Source organism: Dendrobates tinctorius, unplaced genomic scaffold, assembly GCF_039654945.1.
Source record: "Dendrobates tinctorius isolate UK_male_01 unplaced genomic scaffold, ASM3965494v1 ptg000062l, whole genome shotgun sequence".
Classification (NCBI taxonomy): domain Eukaryota; kingdom Metazoa; phylum Chordata; class Amphibia; order Anura; family Dendrobatidae; genus Dendrobates; species Dendrobates tinctorius.
The window spans coordinates 7,821,096-7,842,681 of record NW_027361730.1 but is presented as its reverse complement, the minus strand read 5'-3'; positions in this window follow the sequence as shown (position 1 = coordinate 7,842,681).

Genomic DNA, 21,586 nt, shown 5'->3' with positions numbered 1-21,586 from the left:
AAGTTTGAGTAAGGATCTATGGAACACGTTATGCAATTTCAAAGACGATGGGAGGAGCAAGCGATAAGCCACTGGGTTGATCACTTCTGTTATAACATAGGGACCAATGAATTTGGGACCCAACTTGGCGGAAGGCAGTTTCAAGCTTATGTTTCGTGTCGAGAGCCATACCTTGTCCCCACAATGTAGAGTCTGACCCGGTTCCCTTTTACTATCAGCAAAGTGTTTGTATCTTTCTTGTGCTCTGCCAATGCTTGCTCGAACTTTTGACCAAAGCTCACTCATTCTGCTGACCGAATCTTCAGCCCCCGGACAGTTTGAATCCAGGCGTGAAAACTCACCAAAATGAGGATTTAATCCACAATTAACAAAAAAAGGTGACCTACCCGTGGATTGGTTAATTCGGTTCTTAAAGGCAAACTCTGCCAACGGCAACGCGTCACACCAGTCATCCTGCAACGTCGAAGTCAAACACCGGAGGATCTGTTCCAATGACTGATTGGTGCGCTCCGTTTGTCCATTGCTCTCTGGGTGGTAGGCTGAGGAAAAAGATAAAGAAATCCCCAACTTCCTGCAAAAAGCCTGCCAGAATTTTGCTACAAATTGTGTCCCCCTATCAGATACAATATTCGTAGGTACACCATGGAGACGAACGATTTGGGAAAGAAAGTGTTTCGAAAGAACCTTAGCTGACGGTAACTTGGCCATGGGTACGAAGTGTGCCATTTTAGAAAATCTATCCAGAATTACCCAAACTACCGTGTTACCCCGGGATGGAGGGAGATTGGTGATGAAGTCCATGGACAGATGAGTCCAAGGTCTTCTAGGAATAGGCAAAGGTAACAATTCCCCGGCCGGCCGGCAATGTGAGCTCTTTGAATGGGCGCAAATCCCACAGGCTGTGACATGATTCTTAATTTCTGCAGACATTAATGGCCACCAAAAAAATCTCTTCACTGCCTCACATGTGGCTGCAATACATGGGTGAGCCCCCAACTTCGAGTCGTGAAATTCTCGTAAGAGAGCAGAACGTAAATGCTGTGGTACAAACAATCTATGAGCAGGTTTGGATCTTGGAGCTAAACATTGAGCCCCCACAATCTCCCGCTCCAACTCTGACGATAGCTCTGCGATAACCACTCTGAGTTGAAGAATGGATGACGGTGGATCGGGGGCAGACAATGGTTCAAAACTTCATGATAGAGCATCTGCCTTTATGTTCTTAGATCCAGGCCGGAAAGTAATAGAAAACTGAAACCGAGAAAAAAAAGTAACCACCGAGCCTGTCTGGGAGTCAACCTTTTCGCTGACTTAATGTACTCCAGATTTTTGTGATCCATGATAACCGTAATCGGATGCTCTGCCCCCTCCAAAAAATGCCTCAATTCTTCAAATGCCAACTTAATTGCTAGGAGCTCTCTGTTCCCAACATCATAATTTCTCTCTGCCGGAGAGAATTTTTTGGAGAAAAATGCACAAGGTCTAAGATTAGTCAAAGTAGCTGGCCCTTGAGACAAAACGGTCCCCACCCCCACCTCGGAAGCATCGACTTCCACAGCAAATGGTAAGGATGGGTCAGGTTGCACCAGTATCGGAGGAGACATAAAACAATTCTTCAAAACCAAAAAGGATTGTTTAGCCAGGAGAGACCAATTTTTGATATCGGCACCTTTACATGTGAGGTCGGTGAGGGGCTTTACTATTTGTGAAAAGCCCTTGATAAACTTTCGATAATAATTAGCTAATCCCAAGAAGCACTGCAGCCCTTTTAGGTCCTGGGGTTGAACCCCTCTGCAATGGCCTGCACCTTCGTGGGATCCATCCGAAACCCCTGTGGAGAAATAATAAGTTCTAGAAAGGTCAACTCCTGGACAAAAAATGTACACTTTTCCAATTTGACAAACAATTGATTCTCCCTGAGTCTCTGAAGAACAGTTTTCACATGTACCAAATGAGAGTGTTTGTCAGTCGAGTAGATCAAAACATCGTCCAGGTAAATAACAACAAAGCGGCCAATCATGTCTGCAAACACCACATTGATGAAGTTCTGAAAAACTGCTGGTGCGTTAGCGAGACCAAACGGCATCACTAGGTTTTCAAATAACCCCTCAGTAGTGAGGAAAGCCGTTTTCCATTCATCCCCCTCTTTGATTCTTATCAAATTGTAAGCCCCCCTGAGATCCAATTTGGAAAACCATTTTGCCCCCGAGAGTTGGTTGCACAAATCAGGGATCAAGGGTAAGGGATATGCATTTTTGACGGTAATCTTGTTGAGTTCTCGGAAGTCGAGGCAGGGGCGCAGGCCACCATCTTCCTTTTTGACAAAGAAAAATCCTGCTGCTATCGGAGAGACTGAAGGTCTAATATGCCCCTTACGGAGACTTTCCGTTATATAATCTTTCATAGCCAGATGCTCAGGTCCCGACAAATTAAATAACCAGGCTTTGGGCAATTTGGACCCTGGGATCAGGTCAATAGTGCAGTTGAAAATGCCCAAGCTTGTGGGGCACCCCACAGCAGGGAAATAACTACCCCTACCCTTTGGATTTCTCCTCCGGACGAACGAAGTCTCAGGGAAAAGAATAATTTACATCCCTCTCGAAAGGCCCTGAACTCCCTTTTGTCCCCAGAAAAGGAGTCGGGTAATTTAACCGGAGATTCTGGAAAAGAAAGGGACACATCCCTATTCTCGGGACCTATAGCCCCCTGTACAGTGTTGACTAGCTGTTGCTGGGTATGAGCCATAGAACGTTGTTCCACATTTAACTTTTGGAACATCTGAGAAAGCTGCTTTACCTGCTCAGATAGAGCCTGCATAGGGTCCATGATTACAGCGGATCCAGCCACACAGACACCACCTTTCGTTCAGAGAGAGCAGAGGAGAGAGAGAAAAAAAAACTGTATGGGTCGTTGATAGTATCAGGCTCCTGACAGCGCCGGCATGCAGCCTCTGCTGAGCAGAGAGTCACTGGTACTGTAGGGGCCCCGGGGACAGGAATAGCCGGAAAGTACAGATGCACAGGACCTGAACGCTGAAGCTTTGGCAAGCAGGCACAGGACCTACGGTCATGTGACAGCAAGGGGGCGGGGCTTAGCATCCTGCTTTCAGAGATGGTAGAAAACTCAGAGTCGGGCAAAACGGAGGTCATACACAATATGGGCAGACGAGGTCAGAATCATGAGTCAGAGAATAGTCAGGCGTAGCAGAGGTCACACAGGAGATGGAGGCAGAAGTACCAGAGGGGTGATCACAGGGAGGTCAGGACAAAGCCAGGGGTCATACACGGGACAGACGCACAAGTACAAAATCAGAATCCAAGAGACGTAAACCGAGGCCAAACCAGATCATACACCAAACAATCGTACCAGGACAGGCGAGAGCACAAACTGAGCAGGGTCGGGCACACTCAAACTAGGAGTATAAACAACAGAGGAGGGTCCTCACCTGAAGCTATAAAAACCCTCCCCAGATCCAGAAGGAGGCTCTACCAATTAACCCCTACACTGCCTGCCCAGCATTCTGAATAAACCATGACATTAGCCTTTAGAAGGGCTGTCAGTATGATGGCTCAGCTTCAGCACCAGTATCAATACTACAGGTCTCTGATTCATAATACTATGCACACAGGCATAGACAAGCACTCTCTCCCTTCAATACAAAGTGTTACAGAGCTGTGCAATGGTGTCAGTTTGCCGAGCTGAGCGGCACCTGTCCTTTTATATTTCCTGCAGATGTTAGACAGCAAGCCAATCACATTGATGCCACAACCAAGATGGCTACAGCATTACAGTGACTATCAGGCAATCCCCACTGCATAACAGGCACCAAAGATGCAAGGCAGGGATTCAAGTTTTACATCAAACATAGCCCATTACTCACTGAGTAATGAGTACATCCGAAAACCATGATACTTGAGTGATAACCGAGTATCTCCGAGCACACTCGCTCATTCCTACTAAATATAAGTCAAAATCTACAATGACTACCTCAAAAGGCACAAGATAAAGGTTTTCTAATGGCCCTCACAGTCCCCTGATATGAAATAATTGAAAATCTGTGGCTAGCCTCCAAAAGAGCATGCAAGATGACATAGGAATCTCAATGAACTAGCCATGCAGTGTGCACAACCCAATTTCCTTTTTGGAGTTTTAAAATCATGAAGAATATATCTGTATATTCATATACTCTCTCTTTCTCTCTCTCTATATATATAGTGACAGAGTCACTGGCATATTATGTGTAGAGAGTTGCGTGTCACTGTGCATACTGCGATCAGTGATGTAAAACCAGAGTGTTTTTGACTCCAGCACACTAAGTGCTGAGAGGGTTAATAGGAACCTATATATGTGCTGGTTTTAGTGGACCTTCATAGAGTGGGTTGGCGGAGGTCCACCGTATCTCCCCATGCAGAGTCCTGACAGGACTAAAATACAAATAAAATGTGTCATCTTTAACGTTTGTCTTTTTAGAGACTGTTATAACCAACCATGGCGCATGTGGCTTTGGACCCAAGTGCAACAGGGCCAGGCCTACCCAGGAAGGGGCATAACGAAGTGGCTACCTTGGTTTTCACTGTAGTCTCTAATAGCGAGGTCAGGCATGTACAGAAAGTAGCTGCCTTTTACCACTCTTGAGCAGAACCCGGTACTGCAGCTGCTGACCCCAGGGGTCAGGTATGCAGACACTGTTTTAGGGCTTAGGTAAGACATGCCATGCTAGGATACTTGATCAGGGATTGGCCACTCATGCACCAGACCGCTCTGGGACCAGAGGACTTTGGGAACAGTTCTGGACACACTTGGACCAGGGTACTTTGACTACAGAACTGGCCACACTAGTACCAGGGAATAATGCTCAGGCATTGGCCACTCGTACACCAGGGGACAAGGTTTAAGCACTTACTGCCATGGGACCAGGAGATGATGTTCAGGCACTGGCTGCTTCGGGACCAGGGGACGATGGCTACAGGACTGGCCAGTCAGAACCAAGGAATAGTGCTCAGGCAGTGGTGTCTCCTGCATCAGGGGACAAAGCTCAAGCACTGGCTGCTCCAGGACCATTGGACGAGGTTCAGGAATGACTGCTCTGGGACCACGGGACAAGTTTCAGGCATTGATTGCTCTGGAACCAGGGGACGAGGTTTAGGCAATGGCTACTCTGGGACCATGGGACAAGGTTCAGTCACTAATTGCTCCAGAACCACGGGACAGGGTTCTGGCACTGGCCGCTCAGGGACAAGGGGGCGATGATTAGCCACTGGCCTCTCTGGAACAAGTTTCGAGGTTCAGCCACTGACTACACTGGGACCTGGGGACTTCACAACTCACCAGTAGTACACATTACTAATGAATAATTTAATACGTTGCTTGGCAACTCCCTATGGGAGAGGGAGTCTTTCATACAAGATGCCTCCCAGATATTGGCTGGAAGCCATCTTGCAGGTCTACTATTTATGTTAAATGCCTCTCTGCAACAAGCAACACTGCCCCTTTAAGAACCTAGAAGCAAGGGCATGAGCGTACTAGGTGCGCTGCTGTGATTGTGGCACGCATGCATTAATCTGGATAATGCCAAGTGAGTAAGTTGGCATCCCTGCATGGAGGGGGAAAGGGACACCATGCACACAATTGGGCACATGTCTTAAGTATAATGGGTACATATACTTTAAACAAACTCACCATGTTAAACTTATCAATTTTGCTTACATTAATTCAACATGGAGCACTAAGAGAGGCTTTGATCTTTTCTTCCATTGTCAATTTTGAGTACTTAATATCGGTGAATAATAAGAATAAAAGCACTTTAATCTACAGTATGTAGAGATACTGGATCCCGAGTCCTGCAAACTGCATCTCAAAAGAGCCATTGCTTAGCAAAACCATGCCCAAAAGGTTGGCAATTCCAATGATTTCTAATAGTGGAGTTAAAAGTGGAACCTATCAGTTGATTCATGCTACCAAAACCTCGGGCAGCATGAGTCAGAACCTGGCTGCACAATTGCAGCTAGGTTTGCTGTAAATCCTCTGAATTTTTTATTTAATCATTCAGTCATTTTGGTTCAATCTGGTCAAAAAAGAATTTAATCTGATTAAAAGTGGATGGAAATTTGCAATTTGCAAGAACAGGAAAACAATGAGTTAAAATCCTTGAAAGTTGTTTTGATAAAACCAGCAGGCAAAGGGGTGAATGTTGCTATCTGGCCAACCACACATTATGAGAGAGAGGCTTTTAGGCAGTTAATGACAAGAAATGTTACTGCCAGTTGCCAGAAAGCCCTACACATGCTTTTAAAAGGGATCTGGAGACTTTAGTATGTGATGTTTATGAAAGGGTCATAAATATAAAAAAACGCTGATGGAATACAATAAACTTCAAAGTCCCTAGATTGTATCTTCTGCTAAAGCTACATAGGAATTACAAAAATCATCTAAGCAATCCATTATTTCAGACTATAAGAACCTGTGTGAAAAGACATGATTTTCTTTTATTATTATTAGTTGTTATTGTTTTATTATAATAATTATTATTACTATTAATTTTACATTTTGCTTTGAAGAACTGTCTTGAAAATTACTCTACAGATGTGTCACGAATAGAGTTGAGCGATACCATCCGATACTTGAAAATATCGGATCGGAATGGATCGGCCGATCTTAAAAAAAAGTATCGGTATCGCCGATTCCGATACCGGAAGTCCCATTCAAGTCTATGGGACTTGCGGTATTGGAATAAGAAAAACCCTATTTTTGCCTTGTACAGCCTCTCTGGGGTCTGTACGGGCCTTTAGGGGGGCTGTGCCGGCCTGCCAGGGGTCTGTGCAGGCTCCGGTGGTCTGTGCCGGCCTACCGGGGGGCTGTGACGGCCTGCCGGTGGTCTGTGCAGGCTCCGGGGGTCTGTGCCGGCCTGCCGGGGGGGCTGTGCCGGCCTGCCGGTGGTCTGTGCAGGCTCCGGTGGTCTGTGCCGGCCTGCCGGGGGGGCTGGCCGGCCTGCCGGTGGTCTGTGCAGGCTCCGGTGGTCTGTGCCGGCCTGCCGGGGGGCTGTGCCGGCCTGCCGGTGGTCTGTGCAGGCTTCGGGGGTCTGTGCAGGCATCGTCCGATGGGACTACAAGTCCCATCGGGCGATGCCTGCTACCATGACAGTGATTGACACATTAGCCAATGATGGGACAGTAGTAGTCCCATCATCCGGCTAATGTGTTGAATGTAAAAAAAAAAAAAAAAAATTACATGCTACCTACATGCTACATACATACAACATGCATACTACATATATACTACATGTAACATACATACTACATATATACTACATGCAACATGCATACTACATACATGCTACATACTACATGCATGCTACATACATGCTACATACTACATACATGCTACATACATACTACATATATACTACATGCATGCAACATACATACTACATATATACTACATGCATGTAACATACATACTACATATATACTACATGTAACATACATACTACATACATGCTACATACTACATGCATGCTACATACTACATACATGCTACATACTACATACATGCTACATACATACTACATATATACTACATGCATGCAACATACATACTACATATATACTACATGCATGCAACATACATACTACATATATACTACATGCATGCAACATACATACTACATACTGTATATACTACATGCATGCAACATACATACAACATATATACTACATGCATGCAACATGCATACTACATATATACTACATGTAACATACATACTACATATATACTACATGTAACATACATACTACATACATGCTACATACTACATGCATGCTACATACTACATACATGCTACATACATGCTACATACATACTACATATATACTACATGCATGCAACATACCTTCTACATATATACTACATGCATGCAACATACATACTATATATAATATATACTACATGCATGCAACATACATACTACATATATACTACATGCATGCAACATACATACAACATATATACTACATGCATGCAACATGCATACTACATATATACTACATGTAACATACATACTACATATATACTACATGCAACATGCATACTACATACATGCTACATACTACATGCATGCTACATACATGCTACATACTACATACATGCTACATACATACTACATATATACTACATGCATGCAACATACATACTACATATATACTACATGCATGCAACATGCATACTACATATATACTACATGCATGCAACATACATACAACATATATACTACATGCATGCAACATGCATACTACATATATACTACATGTAACATACATACTACATATATACTACATGTAACATACATACTACATACATGCTACATACTACATGCATGCTACATACTACATACATGCTACATACTACATACATGCTACATACATACTACATACATAATACATATATACTACATGCATGCAACATACATACAACATACACTCACTGGCCACTTTATTAGGTACACCATGCTAGTAAGGGGTTGGACCCCCTTTTGCCTTCAGAACTGCCTCAATTCTTCGTGGCAGAGATTCAACAAGGTGCTGGAAGCATTCCTCAGAGATTTTGGACCATATTGACATGATGGCATCACACAGTTGGCGCAGATTTGTCGGCTGCACATCCCTGATGCGAATCTCCCGTTCCACCACATCCCAAAGATGCTCTATTGGATTGAGATCTGGTGACTGAGGAGGCCATTTGAGTACAGTAAACTCATTGTCATGTTCAAGAAACCAATCTGAGATGATTCGAGCTTTATGACATGGCGCATTATCCTGCTGAAAGTAGCCATCAGATGTTGGGTACATTGTGGTCATAAAGGGATGGACATGGTCAGCAACAATACTCAGGTAGGCTGTGGCGTTGCAACGATGCTCAATTGGTACCAAGGGGCCCAAAGAGTGCCCAGAAAAAATTCCCCACACCATGACACCACCACCACCAGCCTGAACCATTGATACAAGGCAGGATGGATCCATGCTTTCATGTTGTTTACGCCAAATTCTGACCCTACCATCCGAATGTTGCAGCAGAAATCGAGACTCATCAGACCAGGCAACGTTTTTCCAATCTTCTACTGTCCAATTTCGATGAGCTTGTGCAAATTTTAGCCTCAGTTTCCTGTTCTTAGCTGAGAGGAGTGGTACCCAGTGTGGTCTTCTGCTGCTGTAGCCCATCTGCCTCAAAGTTCGACGCACTGTGCGTTCAGAGATGCTCTTCTGCCTACCTTGGTTGTAACGGGTGGCAATTTGAGTCACTGTTGCCTTTCTATCAGCTCGAACCAGTCTGCCCATTCTCCTCTGACCTCTGGCATCAACATGGCATTTCCGGCCACAGAACTGCCGCTCACTGGATTTTTTTTCTTTTTCGGACCATTCTCTGTAAACCCTAGAGATGGTTGTGCGTGAAAATCCCAGTAGATCAGCAGTTTCTGAAATTCTCAGACCAGCCCTTCTGGCACCAACAATCATGCCACGTTCAAAGGCATTCAAATCACCTTTCTTCCCCATACTGATGCTCGGTTTGAACTGCAGGAGATTGTCTTGACCATGTCTACATGCCTAAATGCACTGAGTTGCCGCCATGTGATTGGCTGATTAGAAATTAAGTCTTAACACACAGTTGGACAGGTGTACCTAATAAAGTGGCCAGTGAGTGTATATACTACATGCATGCAACATGCATACTACATATATACTATATATACTACATGTAACATACATACTACATATATACTACATGCTACATACATGCAACATACACACTACATGCTACATACATGCAACATACATACTACATACATACTACATACCACATGCATGCAACATGCATACTACATATATACTGCATATATACTACATGCATGCAACATACATATATACTACATACAATACATACATATAGACATACAGTACATATAACATAGAGTACATACTCACCGTCACTTGTCACTTTGATCCCCGAAGCCATTGTCACCTGAGGGATAAATATCAAAATAAAAAAACACCAATATACTTACCCCGATCCGCAGAAGTCCACGAGGGTCCCACGTCCATCTTGCGTGGAGAACAGCAGCATCAGCTGATGCTACCGTTCTCTACCAGCTCCAGGAATACAATGACGGAAGGTAGGTATCCTTCCGCACTGTATTCCTCCACCACTTTAAAAAAAAAAGTCCCTAGTCTCACTTTATGCCATTGCTGCATGGGAAATTCCCATGCAGCAATGGCATAAAGTGAGACTAGGGACTTTTTTTTTTTTTTTTTAAAGTGGTGGAGGAATACAGTGCGGAAGGATACCTACCTTCCGTCATTGTATTCCTGGAGCTGGTAGAGAACGGTAGCATCAGCTGATGCTGCTGTTCTCCACTCAAGATGGACGTGGGACCCTCGTGGACTTCTGCGGATTGGGGTAAGTATATTGGTGTTTTTTTTATTTTGATATTTATCCCTCAGGTGACAATGGCTTCGGGGATCAAAGTGACAAGTGACGGTAAGTATGTACTCTATGTTATATGTACTGTTTGTCTATATGTATGTATTGTATGTAGTATATATGTATGTTGCATGCATGTAGTATATATGCAGTATATATGTAGTATGCATGTTGCATGCATGTGGCATGTATGTAGTATGTATGTAGCATGTAGTGTGTATGTTGCATGTATGCAGCATGTAGTATATATGTAGTATGCATGTTACATGTAGTATATATAGTATATATGTAGTATGCATGTTGCATGCATGTAGTATATATGTATTATGTATGTAGTATGTATGTAGCATGTATGTAGTATGTAGCATGTATGTAGTATGTAGCATGCATGTAGTATGTAGCATGTATGTGGTATGCATGTTGCATGTAGTATATATGTAGTATGTATGTTACATGTAGTATATATGTAGTATGCATGTTGCATGCATGTAGTATATATGTAGTATGTATGTTGCATGCATGTAGTATATATGTAGTATGTATGTAGTATGTATGTAGCATGTAGCATGTATGTAGCATGCATGTAGTATGTAGCATGTATGTAGTATGCATGTTGCATGTAGTATATATGTAGTATGTATGTTACATGTAGTATATATGTAGTATGCATGTTGCATGCATGTAGTATATATGTTGTATGTATGTTGCATGCATGTAGTATATATGTAGTATGTATGTTGCATGCATGTAGTATGTATGTTGCATGCATGTAGTATATATGTAGTATGTATGTAGCATGTATGTAGTATGTAGCATGTATGTAGCATGCATGTAGTATGTAGCATGTATGTAGTATGCATGTTGCATGTAGTATATATGTAGTATGCATGTTGTATGTATGTAGCATGTATGTAGCATGTAATTTTTTTTTTTTTTTTTTTTTTTACATTCAACACATTAGCCGGATGATGGGACTACTACTGTCCCATCATTGGCTAATGTGTCAATCACTGTCATGGTAGCAGGCATCGCCCGATGGGACTTGTAGTCCCATCGGACGATGCCTGCACAGACCCTCGGAGCCTGCACAGACCACCGGCAGGCCGGCACAGACCACCGGAGCCTGCACAGACCACCGGCAGGCCGGCACAGCCCCCCAGCAGGCCGGCACAGACCACCGGAGCCTGCACAGACCACCGGCAGGCCGGTACAGACCCCCGGACAGTCGGCACAGCCCCCCCGAAGGCCCGAACTGACGGCGCATCATGATGCGCACAGACAGCGCATCATGATGACGTCATTTCGGTAGCCAATCAGAGCCACTTTTGTGGCTCATTGCATTTTGGACTTCCGATCCCGGTATCCGATACGAAAAAAGTATCGGTACTCGGTATCGGAATTCCGATACGGCAAATATCGGCCGATACCCAATACTTGCGGTATCGGAAAGCTCAACACTAGTCACGAAGACTTGATGGGATTTCTCCATATGATGAAATAAAGATTGTCACAAATCATGTGGATTCCCTATGTACAGTAAATGTATTCCTTATACAGGGTAGGCCATTTATATGGATACACCTAAATAAAATGGGAATAGTTGGTGATATCAACTTCCTGTTTGTGGAACAATAGTATATGGGACGTGGGAAACTTTTCAAGATGGGTGGTGACCATGGCAGCCATTTTGAAGTTGGCCATTTTGGATCCAACTGCAACACCGCAGAAGAAATGCTAGTCTAAGGGGGTCAGATTCTTTGTAGGAATGCTCGGACCAGACACCCATAATGTGATGATGCACCATCTTGCTGGAAAAACTCAGGGAATGTGCCATGTTCAGTGCATAAAGAGGGCAACACATCATCATGTAGCAATTTCAGATATCCAGTGGCATTGAGCTTTCTATTGATGAAGAATGACCCCACTATCTTTGAACCCCATATACCACACCATACCATCAATTATGGGTGTCAGGTCCGAGCATTCCTACATGAACAGTTTCCTGGAAAGTGGATTGGTCAATGTGGGCCAGTTAAATGGCCACCATGGTCTCCTGATCTGACACCCTTAGACTTCTATCTTTGGGGTCATCTGAAGGCAATTGTCTATGCTGTGAAGATATGAGATGTGCAGCATCTGAAACAACGGATACTGGAAGCCTGTGCTAGCATTTCTTCTGCAGTGTTGCTATCAGTGTGCCAAGAGGGGGAGCAACCACGTCCAGTTTGTTGTCCCAGCGCAGCATTCAGTTGTCCCTGCCCCAAACATTTACCAGAAAGCAGAAATATCAAGCCATCTACCCACAGGCTCAAACGCTAAACAACCACATTGCCAAAATGCTAGTGGGTCGCCCTCCCAGGGCTGTGGGGTACTCGGTACCGGGCCGGTCTCTCAGAGGGAGGTGTCACAGCAGCGGCGACAACGGTCCGTGGTCCTGGGCGCTCATATAAAAGGGGTTTGAGTGGTGAAATAAAGTTTATGAGTGATTCGTGACACCACCTGTGGTGTTCGGCAAGGGAGGTGTTAAGCCGACGCTACGGACAGATCCTCTGGGACAGATGGTGGGGTGCAGCAGTGATGTTATAGCCCTCCACAGGCAGGGCTGTAATCCCAGGGCAGAGTAGATGAAGATAATAGGTGTTGAGGAAGAGGGTGCAGTGTCTGGCACAGAGATGTAGCAGTGCTGAAGAAGTTGTAAGAAGAAGGCAAGGATACAGCTGAATGTAGTTTCTTTACCTTTACTTGTAAGTGCAGTCCAGGGTCCAGATTACACATGACATAGGAGATGATTAGCCTGGAAGCAACTCAGGAATCTCTCTATCAGATGGGTTGTGTAGTCTCCTCTCCAGCGCTTACTTGAGGTACATGCAGTACAGTGTTACACTGACGTTCCTCCTTCTTCTTCCCTTTTGGATCTACCTCGCATGGCAGACAGCTGTAGCCTTCTTTCTCTCTTGGCTCACCCTTCGTTGTTGTGCCTCCGAGTCTTAGCTGGGAATAGAGCATTTGCAGCTTCCTATTCCTCTGGTTTCTGTTGCAGGACCTTCAGTATCCATACAACCGTGGAGACCAGGCTCCAGATCATGCGCTATCACTGGGAGGGAGCTCTCTATCCTCAGCTCAACCTCCAGCTTCTCTCCACACGTCTACACTCTTTGCCCTCCTCACACTAACTAACTAATTTCCCCTCCTGGCCCTCAGAGAGCACTCCTCCCCCAATTTGGGTTCAGAGCTCCCTCTGCTGGCCTGGAGTGGGAACTGTGTTGCATGATATGGTTAACTGCCAGAGAGACCCTTCATTGTTTCCAAGCCTGACATCACCCTCCCTGGAGGAAGGCAATGCCAGTGTGGCGACCATACTCCTGGGGGCGCCACACTAGCCCTGGAAATGTTGCTGCTTTGACTTTTAGGAATTGAGTCTTTCTGCAACCTCTTGGGGGTGGCAGCCCCACAGTGCTCGATTCTCAGCCAACACTATTTTTCCTGATGTGCCATCCCCATGTTACACAATATCAGCCGTGCTCTGGCCAATGCAGTCACAGGGAAGGACCACCTAATCACAGACACATGGACAAGTTCTTGTGGACAAGGATGATACATTTCCCTGACGGCACACTGGGTTAACCTGGTGGAGTCTGGGACAGAGTCAGAGGCTGTGACATCAATAATCTTACCCACACCAAGAATAGCAGGCCCAACTTACATCACAGTTTCAGTCTCCTTGTATTCCACTTCATGTCTCTCCTCCTTCTCAGCAAAATTAGCCTCCCCACCACTCCCCTGCTGGGAAATCTGCAGCACTGCCTTGGCAAAGCGGCAGCAAGCTCTGCTGAAGATCAACTGTTTAGGTGATAAAGCTCACAGTGCAGCCGAGTTGTTGAAAGGGATAAAAGACCAGACCAATCAGTGGCTCTCCTGTGCAAAAATGGGCGCAACATGGAGGTGGCTTTTAAGCTCGGCAAGCTGGTATACATTCCATGCATGGCCCACGTGCTGTACTTAGTTGTACAGAAATTTTTAAAAAGATACACTGACTTCCTTGACCTACTTGCCAAGGTATGCTATGTCAGCACACATTTCCAAAAGTAATCTCAGGCTTTCCCAGGTCTAGCTTCGCTGCAGTAGTGCTTTAATTTGCCTCGTCACCAACTGATTGGTTACATGCCCAAAGGCTGGAATTGGACATTCCATATGTTGTCAAGGCTTAGTGAGCAGCAGAGAGGAGTCTCTGAATTCCAGCTTCTCAATGCATGTCAGAGCAACACTCAGCCCCCACACATAACAACTGTCGAGTGGGTGTGGATCGCTGACCTATGTGAGGTTCTCCAAAACTTTAAGTGCTACACCAAGATGTTGAGCGCTGATGATGCTTTTTTGAGATTAATCATCCAATTGCTCTGTCTATTAAAATGTTCGCTGCAGAATCTCAAAGAGGAAGCCTTGAATGCCAAGCAAGTGGCCATGGAGCAAGATTGTACAGTGGCTGATACCACACAGCTCAGCCTCACACAGTATTCTCAGGCCACTATGAGTGATGACGAGGAACAGGAGGAGGAGGATGAGGAGGAATAGGAGTTTTTGCTCTGTGCTACAGAGGGGACTCCCAATCCTAGCTTCATGCCTTACCATCATGGGTGGCCTGAGGAGAAGGAGTATTCTATGCATCATGAGGAGGAGAGGTTGGTTAGTGTTCTTCCTGATGAGGACACTGAACATTTGACTCTTTCTAGTCTACTACACATGGCAGAGTTCATGTCCAGATGCCTTTTCCAAGACGCTCGCATGAAACACATTTTGTCCACCATGAAATACTGGCTGTGCACCTTTCTTTACCCAAGGTACAAGGAGAAATTTGCTTCTCTAATGTCGGAGGCAGACATGCCATTTTCAGTGCATGCATGCCAGAGGGCTGTAGTGGAAGACTTGCTCAAAAAATTACCCTCAGACAACGCTGGTGGCAGAGGTACTGGATCTTTTCACCCTCAAGGATTACAGGGGAAGGCCACGCACACCAGGTGCAACTCGAGGGGGAATGTCCACCAAATGGGCCATTTTTATGAGACTGTCCCATCAGTAAGGGCTATCTGTGGGTTCAACGATGATGAGGAGGGAAAAGTTGACCAAGGTGGTGAATGACTACTAAAGTGACCATACCAGAATCCTTCCTGATTTTTCAGTGTCCTTTAACTATTAAAAAGAAGAGAGAAGGTCCAGCTTCACAAAAAAAGTCCAATTTATTATTTAAAAATAAGTCCAGAACATAAAAGAAAATTCATTCACATGAGTAACAGATGGTGGGTTATGTGTTTCGAACAATAGCTTGTTCTTTCTCAAAGCAGCTTTGAGAAAGAACAAGCTATTGTTCGAAACGCGTAACCCACCATCTGTTACTCATATGATTGAATTTTCTTTTTTGTTCTGGACTTATTTTTAAATAATAAATTCGACTTTTTTGTGAAGCTGGACCTTTTCTCTTCTTTTTTCTGGCTATTGCGTGATGACTGCACATGGTCCGGGCTTCCCACAACACATGCCTTCAGGTGAGCTGGCTTTTTTCTTTTTATCCCTTTAACTATTGGTTGTCCAAGCTGCACACTTGACCTGACCTCTCTTTGCATGACTTGGAGGTGCTGCCATGCCCTGAAGCAAGTGTGTTGACTGAGCGGGATTTTAGTTCTGCAGGTGCAATCATAGCGGATAGGTGCACACGCCTGTCAACGGAAAATGTAGACAGACTTAGTCTTCCAAAATTGAAAATTGGATGGATTTCCTCCGACTTTGTAAGCCCTACTTATGACAGCAACGTTATGTAAATGTAGGCCAAATTTTTTTTTTTTTTGGAAGTTGTCTCAATGTCCATCCCTTATCATTGAAACCCAGTTTGTTCAGTAAATCACCTCCTTCTCCTGATTTTGCAACAAGTACTTAATGTTCATCTCTGTGTACCCCACGTGGGTAATGTACTGTACTTTTTGAAACCTTTAGAAATTGTGCAAAGGTGAAACTTGTACTTTCTATTTCTACCTCTTGAAATATTTTCAAAATGTATTGTGAGGTCCACATCATGGCCTCATTCAGCGAGTATGAGACAGACCCCTTGCGGTAAATTTTGGAAACCTTTGTACATTGTGCAATGGGCAACTTTCCACCCCCTATCTCTGCCTCTTGTAATAACTGTAAAGTGTATTGTGATGTCCCCATCACATCTTTCAGATGGTCTGATACAGACTCTTTGGTGTATTTTTTTGAAACCTTTGAACATTGTGTAAAGGTCAAATTTCTACTCTCAATCTCTATATATCCTATTATTATAATTTTTTTTTATTGTGTTGCCCTTCTCACGGTCTCTTTAAGTGTGTATCTGGTAGCCTAATATTGATTTTTGAGTCTGCAACTTGACATTTTGGAACATGAATGCATTAACATGCTCCACACAATTCTTCAGGTTTCAGCCTTACACAGTAATAAAACATGCTCTATATATATGCTGCTAGTTTGAAAATCTTACCCACACATCCCTTTATAAAGAAAATTCCACATAATACCTCTGTTAGCATACGCCATATACTCCTCATATACACAGCACCGCATTAGGTGGTCAGAACACCTGGACACAAAATCTGCATCTGGCGGTGCAACCACTGGCCCTTCCCCTGTTTTACGCCCTTGCCAATCTTCCTGTCCACAACCTGCAGTTGCACAGACAGTCAGCAACCCCATCCAGTTCATTGTCTCAGCGTAGCGTTAAGTTGTCTCTTGTCAGCATATATGTTCTGCCTTCTTCCACATATGACGCTGTGTGGATTCCAGCATGCGGCTTAACCTTTCATCCACTCCCAAATACAAGACTGTATGGGTGCTTAAGTCTATTATTTATTGGGATGCTATGGACAACAATGGGAGATGATAACAGATGGTATAGTAGAACACAGTAGTAGATGAGATCAGATGTTGTTGTACAAAGTTTTAGATGATATCAGAGATGACAGATAATGCAGCATGTCTGTCAGATAATATACAATACACAAATATTGGCAGGTAATCACAGCAATACAAGGTACTATCACAACATTAGCAATGATACAGGATGCTGTTATATCGGTAGCATGCTGTCATGTCGGACGCTATTCACACCACAGCGTCCGGCAGGCAGAGGTAGTTCCACCTCCGTCCACTATAGCCTCAGTGGCGCCGGCTTGATTTTCTCAGGCTATCTGGGGTTAATCTAGCTGGAGATCAGCTTGGATGTTTGGTCACGCCCACGGTCTTTAAATAGTCGTGCTGGCCTATGGGCGTCACCGATTATAGCTTGTGTTTCATACCAAGTGGTTCCGGTCTGGAGTGGAGGTGTTGGAGAGAGAGAGATTCGTATCTGGTGTCGTATGATCCGTTGTTACCTTTTCGCCTTCCCATATTTGTGTTTTGTTGTGCCCTGTTCACATTACTGTATAGTCCTGTGTGTATGCGGCGCGGTGCAGTTTAAGTTCTCCCTGTGTGTCATTACTGTGTGGGGCTTTGGTGGTTTGTCTCCTCACTGGGTGGAGGGTGGAGGGTTAAGCTTAGGGCTGAGCAGGAGATAAGGAAAGGTTGGAGGCTCAGGCATTTGCACCATCAGCAAAAACCCTGGGTTGAGGGTCAGACAGGGTTTCCCCTAGTTAAAGGGATACCACAGGGGCCCCGGGTATTTCAGCCTTAGTTGACCTAAGCCCCGCGTGACACATGCATTATATAGAAGCTGAGCAATACAACATACACAGCAGCAAAGGAGAAACATATCTAACACAACTCATGGCTGCCAGCTTGCACTCACTGACCAGAGGATGCATATGCAGAGGATGCATATAACTAATCATGCAGTGAAATAGCATTACAGAAGGTGAACATGCATTGCAAACATCATGGAGGGCTGCATTATGGCTGCTAACACAGATGCATAACTCATAATTGCATTAACCTTAATGGAATCCGCTTGTTATAAACAGTGGTTTTGCAGAGAGCTGAGCAGGTGTGAGCTACTCAGAAGACCGGATGAAAATGGTTACATTTTGTTGACCAGAGAAGGAAGAAGGGGCGGTTCTGAACAGTTAACCATTTAGGAAAACAGAAGATTCCAAACACATGAATAAAAAAGAAAAGGGAAACTTATGACACCTACTGGCGATAGCTGGAACAGCACTTAAAAATATCTTGCTGCACAGAATGGGCAGAACAATATATGTCTGTTCACAAATTTTTACTCAGATAGGTCATACATATTCGTTAGCAATTTACAATGTCCAGTGCTGGACAAAGACCATTGTTGAGTTTTCCAGTATCATATGTGAGACTTTTGTCTCTCTGTTAAACTGTTGCTTCCTTTACATTTTCTACATTTGGGTCCTTACAAAAAAAAATAGTGGTGTGATATTGCCCAGTTTCTGTACATTTTAAGCACGTCTAAGAGACTGGGTTAATACGCTCCACAGATCTATTCAGGCCGCAGCCTCACACATATTGGAACATGGTCACTGCCACACTAAGGCCTTTACCTAAGTTTTGCAGCACTGCCTGTCTACTGAGTAATATACTCCACAGGCCTCAACACTCTCTGGGACACATCTTTTAATTACGCCATTGATGCTCAAAACCATGCAACAGATGCATTCTGCCTGGTTGTGTAGTTTCCAGAAGAAGTGTGTAGGCTTGTGCAGATTTGTCAATGGCACTCCTATTTCTTTCCCTTGAGAAGGCTGTTTCCAAGTAAAATAAGGCTTGTAAATGTTCCTGACATGGGTTTCAGGCCTGACAGACTGACAATAGAGGTCCTTGCTTGCATAAACTGTATTCAGAATTTAATTCTAATGCTTTTGGTGTCTAGTAGAATCCAATTTCCTGACAATGATCCTACAGCTCACCCAGGTCCTGTATTATATTCACCTTACAGCGGCTTTTTTCCATTGGGATCCGGCGGCAAAAATGAGCTGTTAAGCTTACAAAACGTAGGTTTCACGACACCTGCTTGAACTCTGCAAATTGTAAGCGAAGGTCGCATAAATGACATGGCGATGAGCTTGATGGTGGTGGCGGGTAAAGCCCAAAATTCAAATGGGCATGTTTGAAATGGCATTGTAAAGGGATGGGGAATATGTATTCCACTATCTCCCTAACTTTTTGGCATGAGGGAGGGACCTCCCAAATGTAGGAGTCAAAGCTCTCCCAAATGTATAATACAGGGACACCTGAGGGCTCTTACCAAACTCAGGCTTCAAGGCACCTGCTGGCACTCTGCAAATTGTAAGCGAGGGCCGCATAATGACATAGCAGTGGACATGGTGGTGGTCACAGTTTAAAGATTAGTGTGCACTCTGTACTAACAGTCGAGGTGCTGGTGTATTGGGTTTGAAAAGCCCCAATAGCAAAAGAGTCAAAGGTCCACCGTATACTCTTAAGACTTATAGGGGGAGAAGGAAGGAAGATTCTAACAAAGAACAATTGACACATAAAATAGTGAAAAATATATACAAAACTTTATTTAAACATGGAGGACAGATAAAAAATGGTGGTAAAAGACTTGGGTATAAATAAACCCACACAAACAAGGGCGGGCTAGGTCCACATGGGAATAGAACATAGGCATATAGTAGCAAGTAGATATAAATAGCAATACACTATATATTGGTAGTAGAAAGCTTTGAGTAGATGCCTATGTCAATATATATATATTGCTTACATCACACTAATAGTAATAGTTGATAAGACATAGCGGTATAAAGGTGCTGTGGGAGCAGTTTTTGATCCACCCATATTCAAGGTAATTTCCACCTTTATACCGCTATGTCTTATCAACTATTACTATTAGTGTGATGTAAGCAATATATATTCACATAGACATCTGCTCAAATCTTTCTACTACCAATATATAGTGTATTTATATTTATATCTACTTGCTACTATATGCCTATGGTTGATTCCCATGTGGACCTAGCCTGCCCTTATGAGGGTTTATTTATACCCAAGTCTTTTACCACCATTTTTTACCTGTCCTCCATGTTAAGGTAAAGTTTTGTATATATGTTTCACTATTTTATGTGTCAATTGTCCTTTGTTGGAATCTTCCTTCCTTCTCCCCTTATATCACTTATTGTGACAATTGGCTGTGATTATATGTCCATCTTTGTACATATGCTCAATTTTTGATCATTTTCAATTATAATTCTAACTCATTCTATTTTTTTTAATATCATTAAAAATCAATGTACTGATATCTAGATGTCTGTCATATATTGTTATACTCTTAAGACTTGTAGTGATAATAAATGTCATTTATTGTAATTTCCAATAAAGGTCAAATAGGGGCGCAAATAATAAAAAGCGACCTATAACAACAGACATTTCAACCCCTCCTGGGTCTTATTCATCGAAACATGAAACATGTGAATTTAACACATGGGGGGCTTATGTAAGACAAGCCTCTTAACCATTTGATACTGCATTATAGTTTCTCAACAGTTTATTGCATATTTTTAACCCCACCCCCACAACCTCCCCTTTCTTTATGTCTTTATGTTTTGCTGTTTGCTTTTGGCTCCTTTTTATCACATTTCATCAGAAATTTTATTTCATTTTAATTTTATTTTTTCTCTATTCTGTATCTTCCTTTCTCCAATGATGGTTTTATGTGTTAAATTCACGTTGCTTCTTCTTTTTCAGCGACTCGATGAATAAGACAAGAAGGCGTCGAGACGTCTGTTGTTATACTGTAGGTCGCTTGTTATTATTTGTTCCCCTATTTGACCATTATTGGAAATTACAATAAATTACATTTATTTTCACTACAAGTCTTAAGAGTGTGTGGTGAACCTTTGACTCTTGACATGGTGATGGTGGCGGACAAAGCCCAAAATTCAAATGGGCATGTTTGAAATGGCAATGTAAAGGGATGGGGAATTTGTATTCCACTCTCTTGCTAACTAATTGGCATGAGGGAGGGACCTCTCAAATGTAGGAGTGATATCCCTCACAAATGTTAAAGGAAAAACTAAACTCAAAACGCTCTGTGTGAACATACACTAAAGTGGTGGTATAATTTTTTTAAATTTTTATTTAGCATTATATGCATGTCATTATGAAGTAAAAA